This window comes from Pollachius pollachius, assembly GCF_949987615.1.
Source record: "Pollachius pollachius genome assembly, chromosome: 13".
Classification (NCBI taxonomy): Eukaryota; Metazoa; Chordata; class Actinopteri; order Gadiformes; family Gadidae; genus Pollachius; species Pollachius pollachius.
The window spans coordinates 7,847,677-7,853,769 of record NC_136946.1 but is presented as its reverse complement, the minus strand read 5'-3'; positions in this window follow the sequence as shown (position 1 = coordinate 7,853,769).

Here is a 6,093-nt window from a genome sequence, read left to right as displayed (position 1 = left end):
GGCCGGGCCCTCGGCTAGATAATGTGCAACACGCTCCTTACAATCAGTTCGCTCCTGCACTCAGCATTTCCTCTTTTTTGGATTGGTTTTTCAATTCTATCATGTTCTACTTTGGTCCGAAAATTACAGCTGTAGTCACAACTCGGCCCACCCTGCTAACTGAAAAACGTTTTTTTACACAAGGTTTTACGCAAACTTAGAATTCAGCATAGCATAACAACTAAGCACAATCATGTCCCGGTATTTACATTCAAGATACCACCATGCTCTGCATCCAATGTTTTCACTTAACACCTTTTCCCTCCCTTCCCTTTAATATATTATTGTCTTAACTCCCCTTATTTTTCTCTCTTATACTCTCCATCTCTCTATCTCCGTCTCTCTCTCTATCGCTCTCTTTTGCTTTCTAGCTGTCTCTCTCTCTTTTGCTTTCTCTCTCTCTCTGTCTCTGTCTCTCGCTCGCTTACAGTAGTCCAATTGCTTCAGGAGTTCAAGATTGTAAAAATCAATCTTCATAAGAGAGAAAGTTAATCTTTCATCTGTACAGGTCTCCTGGTAGACTCTTTATCGCTCTCTCTCCCTCTCTCTTTCTCTCTATCTTACATACACCCCTGTGCTTTTGAAATCGTAATCATAAAATTATCTTTCTAGTTGGCCTCGACAACGACCTGCACTTCATCATGAAAGCACTCCAAAAACATTCAAATACAGAACACACACACACACACACACACACACACACACACACACACACACACACACACACACACACACACACACACACACACACACACACACACACACACACACACACACAGAGGCTTTCTTCCTTTCCGCCTCAACATGCTAGAACATGGCTTGGTGACAGTAACTGGAGTTTGTAAGATAACAATGTATTTTTCTTATAAAATTAATATATAGGTACAGTATATATTAACTATAGTAGGCCTCATAGCAACACAGACACACAAGGACAAACGTTTCCAACTTTAAATTTTTCATTTTCTCCCCAAAAAATATCTCAACATTCTTCTCTCTATCTCCCCCCGTCTACCCCTCCCCCTCTCTATCTCCCCTCCTCTCGGTGTCACTCTCCCCCCACCACCCTTGCCCCCTTTTGTCTCCATCTGGTTAACTTATCAGCCCTCGTACTCCCCGTTGCCGGGGAAACCAGGGCAAACAGCGATTGGAGCAGTACACACAGCACAATGCCTCTCTGTTTCCCCCCCTCCCTCCCCTCCCTCCCTCCATCTCTGCCTCCCCTCATACCTTCGCTCCATCCACGCCTCTATAGCCTTCTCTTCCATGGGTTTCTCCCCCACAGTCCCCCACTTCTCTGTCTGTCTGTCTGTCTGTCTGTCTGTCTGTCTGTCTGTCTGTCTGTCTGTCTGTCTGTCTGTCTGTCTGTCTGTCTCTTTCTCTCTGTCTGTATCTCTGCCTTCCATTTTCTCTCTCTTTCCCTCCCTCCGTCCATCTGTCTATCTATCTCTCTATCCATTTATGTGTGTGTGCCTGTCTGTCGGTCTGTCTAGCTATCCCTTTACTTATCTCCCTCTATTTTGATCACCCTTTATTTCTCTCTCACTCCCTCTCTATCTTCCTCTCTCCCTCTCTATCCCTCTTTTTCTCTCAATCTCGCTCTATCTATATGCTTTCCATGTGTTTCTACATCTACCTCTCGCTCTGTCATTCCTGCCCTATTCAGCCCCTTCGCTCTCTCTCTTCCCTCTGCCATATTAACTCTCTCTCTCTCTCTCTCTCTCTCTCTCTCTCTCTCTCTCTCTCTCTCTCTCTCTCTCTCTCTCTCTCTCTCTCTCTCTCTCTCTCTTCTGCTCCCTTTGCGGCCCAAAGGCAACTCTGCCAATGTGGGCACAAAATTTAATTTCAGTCTTGAAATGGAAAAAGAGCTATGGTTTTCTACAGTGTGAGGTAGAGAGAGAAATGAGGCAGAGTAAGGGACAGAGCGAGAGAAAGTGAGAGAGCGATGAAGCACTGGAAGAGAAAGAGAGATAGAGTACTAGAAGAGAAAGAGAGAGAGAGCACAAGAAGAGAGAGAGTGAGAGCACTAGAGAGAGAGGGAAAGAGAAAAAGAGAACACTAGAAGAGAGAGAGAGAAAGCACTAGAAGAGAAAGAGAGAGAGAGCACTAGAAGAGAAAGAGAGAGCGCATTAGAGAGAGAGAAAGAGATAAATGAGAGATTGGGGATTGAAGGGGGATAGCAGAGAGATCATATCACTCATCTGAATTCAAATGTTCATGCAGTGTGTGTGTGTGTGTGTGTGTGTGTGATGGCGTCAGTCTGTTGATTGATGTGAGAGTGGTTTATACCGTTCTATTCTGCAATCCTCTGTGGTAATAAAGGCCTCTGTGCACATACACATGCACACACACGAACATGAAGGCACATATGCACACGGACACACACACAAACACACACACACAAAATCACAGTTGCACATGCACACACATATACACACACACATGCGCACACTCACACGTTCACACATTTACATGTACATACGTACACACACTCATTGCACATGCACAGACTGAGATACACCTGTGCGTCGCACATGACCATATGCTCACATGCACGTTGTGCTCCGATCCAAACTCTCTCTCTCTCTTGCTCTCTCTCTCACACACACACACACATACACACACACACACACACACACACACACACACACACACACACACACACACACACACACACACACACACACACACACACTCGCTCGTGCACACACACACACAGACACTCGCTCGTGCACACACACACATACACACCCTGAACACCCTTGGCTGTGTGAACATCTGACTCAGCATTACAGAATCGTCCGGAGCAGACAAAATGGCCCCTGATAGTGGCCACAGGAAACAACCTTAACAGTTGGCAACAGACGGTAAGCTCACTTAATAAAGGATGATTTATCTCACTTAGGCTTCGTTACAGATTGTTTTACATGAGCCAGAGTACCAGATAGCAAATGCAGAGCGGGTAGTGGATTGGAAGGGAGGGAACTCGCTGTACTTTCTGTTAATGGTATCACTTTGATACTGCTGTGTGACTGGACTTACACTTTGATGCAGTTTAGGGCTTTTAACATTTCAGTAAAAGTATGAGAGCCGCTACACAGGATGTGTTCTTTTGTCACGAAAACATCACAGATTTTTATTGGCAGACCACTAAACAGCAACCACAAAGTGAAACCAGACCCCAGGTTATAGTCGAGAACCATACCGATAATAAAGAAAAAATGTCCCCCTTTGATAGTGATGGATTTACCACAGCGCCCCAATTCGGCTATAGAATATATGAATACGAAGAACAAGAACAAAGACATGCGCACAATTCTGTGTTCTCAAAGGGCCGACTCTGGCAATGCAGATGATAATATCTTGCTAAAGAATAGGAAGCCATGGAATATTTAGGCTCTCCTGTTCGAAATATAGTTTCCAAGCTAGCCCACCGCGGCGTGATTGCAGCTACGCTAGGCTCAGCGTGAAGCCCTCTTCTTCTTTCAGCAGTTTGAGCCGGAGACGTTTACATATGTTGGATGATATACTGTGACTATTGTGTTTTTGTGTCTGTGTTTTAGCCGTTCTAATCTTGCGTGTCTATACCGTCTGTCGGTAACCAATTACTATGCAAGACCGTATCCTCAGGAATGGAATCATCCTCTGCATTTGTAACATTGATTTTCCTTTGTTTACATTTTGCTCCTTAAACTATATAGGGGATGGTTTAAGTGGGGAGAACACGCGCACACACACATACGTACACACACACACACACACAGAAGCGCACGCACACACACACACTGTGAGAGTTTTTTTGTTAGGACGCAGTATGGGTGATTAAAAAGCTTTATATGTAAACCTTACTCCGTCGATGCCGTGATAGAATACATTTCCAACCCCCTTGGACCTTGTACTCCAGCTCGCAAGTACTTTTTTTCATTTGGTAATTCTTAATCTCGCATTCAAACGCCTCCAACGCACACTGCTTGTATATCGAGCTGGGAACTTCTTACCATGGCTAAAGTCTCTAGAGGGGGCGTTCAAGAGATCTACTTGGCTTGCTGCTTCTGTGTGTGGTTATACGCTCGATAAACAAGACACCACCATGGCAGTACTAAATGTTGTGCGCTCGGCCTCCACCAGAACTACATCAACTACAGGTCAAAGGTCGTCCTTTGATCCTGATGTAGGGAGAAGCTGGTTTGTGTGTGTGTGTTTGTGTGTTGGATGGTCGCTGTTACTAAACGTAAAATGTTAAAAAATGAAATCTTTAATGCCTCTTTGAAGGCCAAAACGCTCACCAATGTGTGAGGGGTCTCTGTTGTGTGGGTCTGTTAGAGGTGGTGTGTGTGTTTGTGTGTTTTTGTCCTGTGTGCGTGTTTGTGTGTGTGTTTGTCTGTGCGTATGAGGTGATGTGTATGTGTGTAGTGGTGTGTATGAGGTGTTGTTTGTAGATGTGTGTGTGTGTGTGTGTGAGAGTTGGTGTGTGTGCAGTGGCGTGTGTGTGTTTGTCTGTGCGTATGAGGTGATGTGTATGTGTGTAGTGGTGTGTATGAGGTGTTGTTTGTAGATGTGTATGTGTGTGTGTGTTTGTGTGTGTGTTTGTCTGTGCGTATGAGGTGATGTGTATGTGTGTAGTGGTGTGTATGAGGTGTTGTTTGTAGATGTGTATGTGTGTGTGTGTTTGTGTGTGTGTTTGTCTGTGCGTATGAGGTGATGTGTATGTGTGTAGTGGTGTGTATGAGGTGTTGTTTGTAGATGTGTATGTGTGTGTGTGTGTGAGAGTTGGTGTGTGTGCAGTGGCGTGTGTGTGTGTGTGTGGGGTCTGGTATCTATGCGACTGATGAGGTCCTAGTGTTGTCTGGGAGCATGCTCTGCAGAGTAAGTAATCCTCTCAGTGTCTGGGTATCTCTCTGTGCACGTGCGTCGTGCACGTTTCCTTGAGCTCGGATGTCCTTCCTTTTGCTGCGCGTGTTTTGGGCGTGTGCAAATTCTGCGTTGTCTGGCAGTGGCCTCACTTACGGCAATTTGTGTGTGTGTGTGGTTATGCAGGTGTGTGTGGGTGTGTTTGTGTGTGGGAATGTGTGTGTGTGTTTGTGCTCGCAGATGTGTTGCTGTGTGTGTTTCGGTGTGATGGATGAGAGAGGTGAGCAGGTTAATCTCTTGCTAATGTAGATGAATTGTCCAAGTAACACAAAAATCGCTTAAACAGACACAAGCACATTGGGACACACACGCAAAAACATGCACACACACACACACACACACACACACACACACACACACACACACACACACACACACACACACACACACCACACCCACACCCACACACACACACACACACACACCTAAATACATAGATAAATCTGTAGGAGAAAAAGTGTGGAGCAATGTAGGGTGAAGGTTACTGTCCAGGAACCAGGTGATTACCATGTGTGTGTGTGTGTGCGTGTGCGTGTGTGTGCGTAAGAGTATGAGTGTTTACAAAGGAAATAGATACTATTTTGCAAATATGTTTTGCTTCTGTTTCATTCACTTTTGTTTGATTTACTTTATTCTTTGTTGTATGAGGCCAATGAGTACACACCCACATACGCACACCTGCTCATACACAAACACACTCACACACAAACACACACACATGCACAAACAAAGCTGGCAAGTGGACAGGCTACCTAGCAACTATTGCTAAGAAACCTCACGAGTGCCTCTCCTTAACCCTGCTGTTAAAGTCCAAAATAACTATAGCAACTAGCAAACAAGTTAACCGTATGTAACCCACCTATTAACATGTTTCACAGAATTATTAAAACAACAGGGTGATCTTAAGGTAATATATAAGTTATCTTTGTGGTTGTTACTACCTTTTCTTTTAGTTGTGACTGCCTTGTCTTTCATGGGTGACTACCTTCTCTTTTAGTGGTGACCAGTGTTGGGCAAGTTACTTTAAATTAGTAACTTAGTTACAGTTACTAGTTACTTCTTTCAAAAGTAACTCAGTTACTTTAAGTTACTCGTTACTTTCAAGGTAACTAGTTACTAGGGAAAGTAACTTTTTTTTTTTTC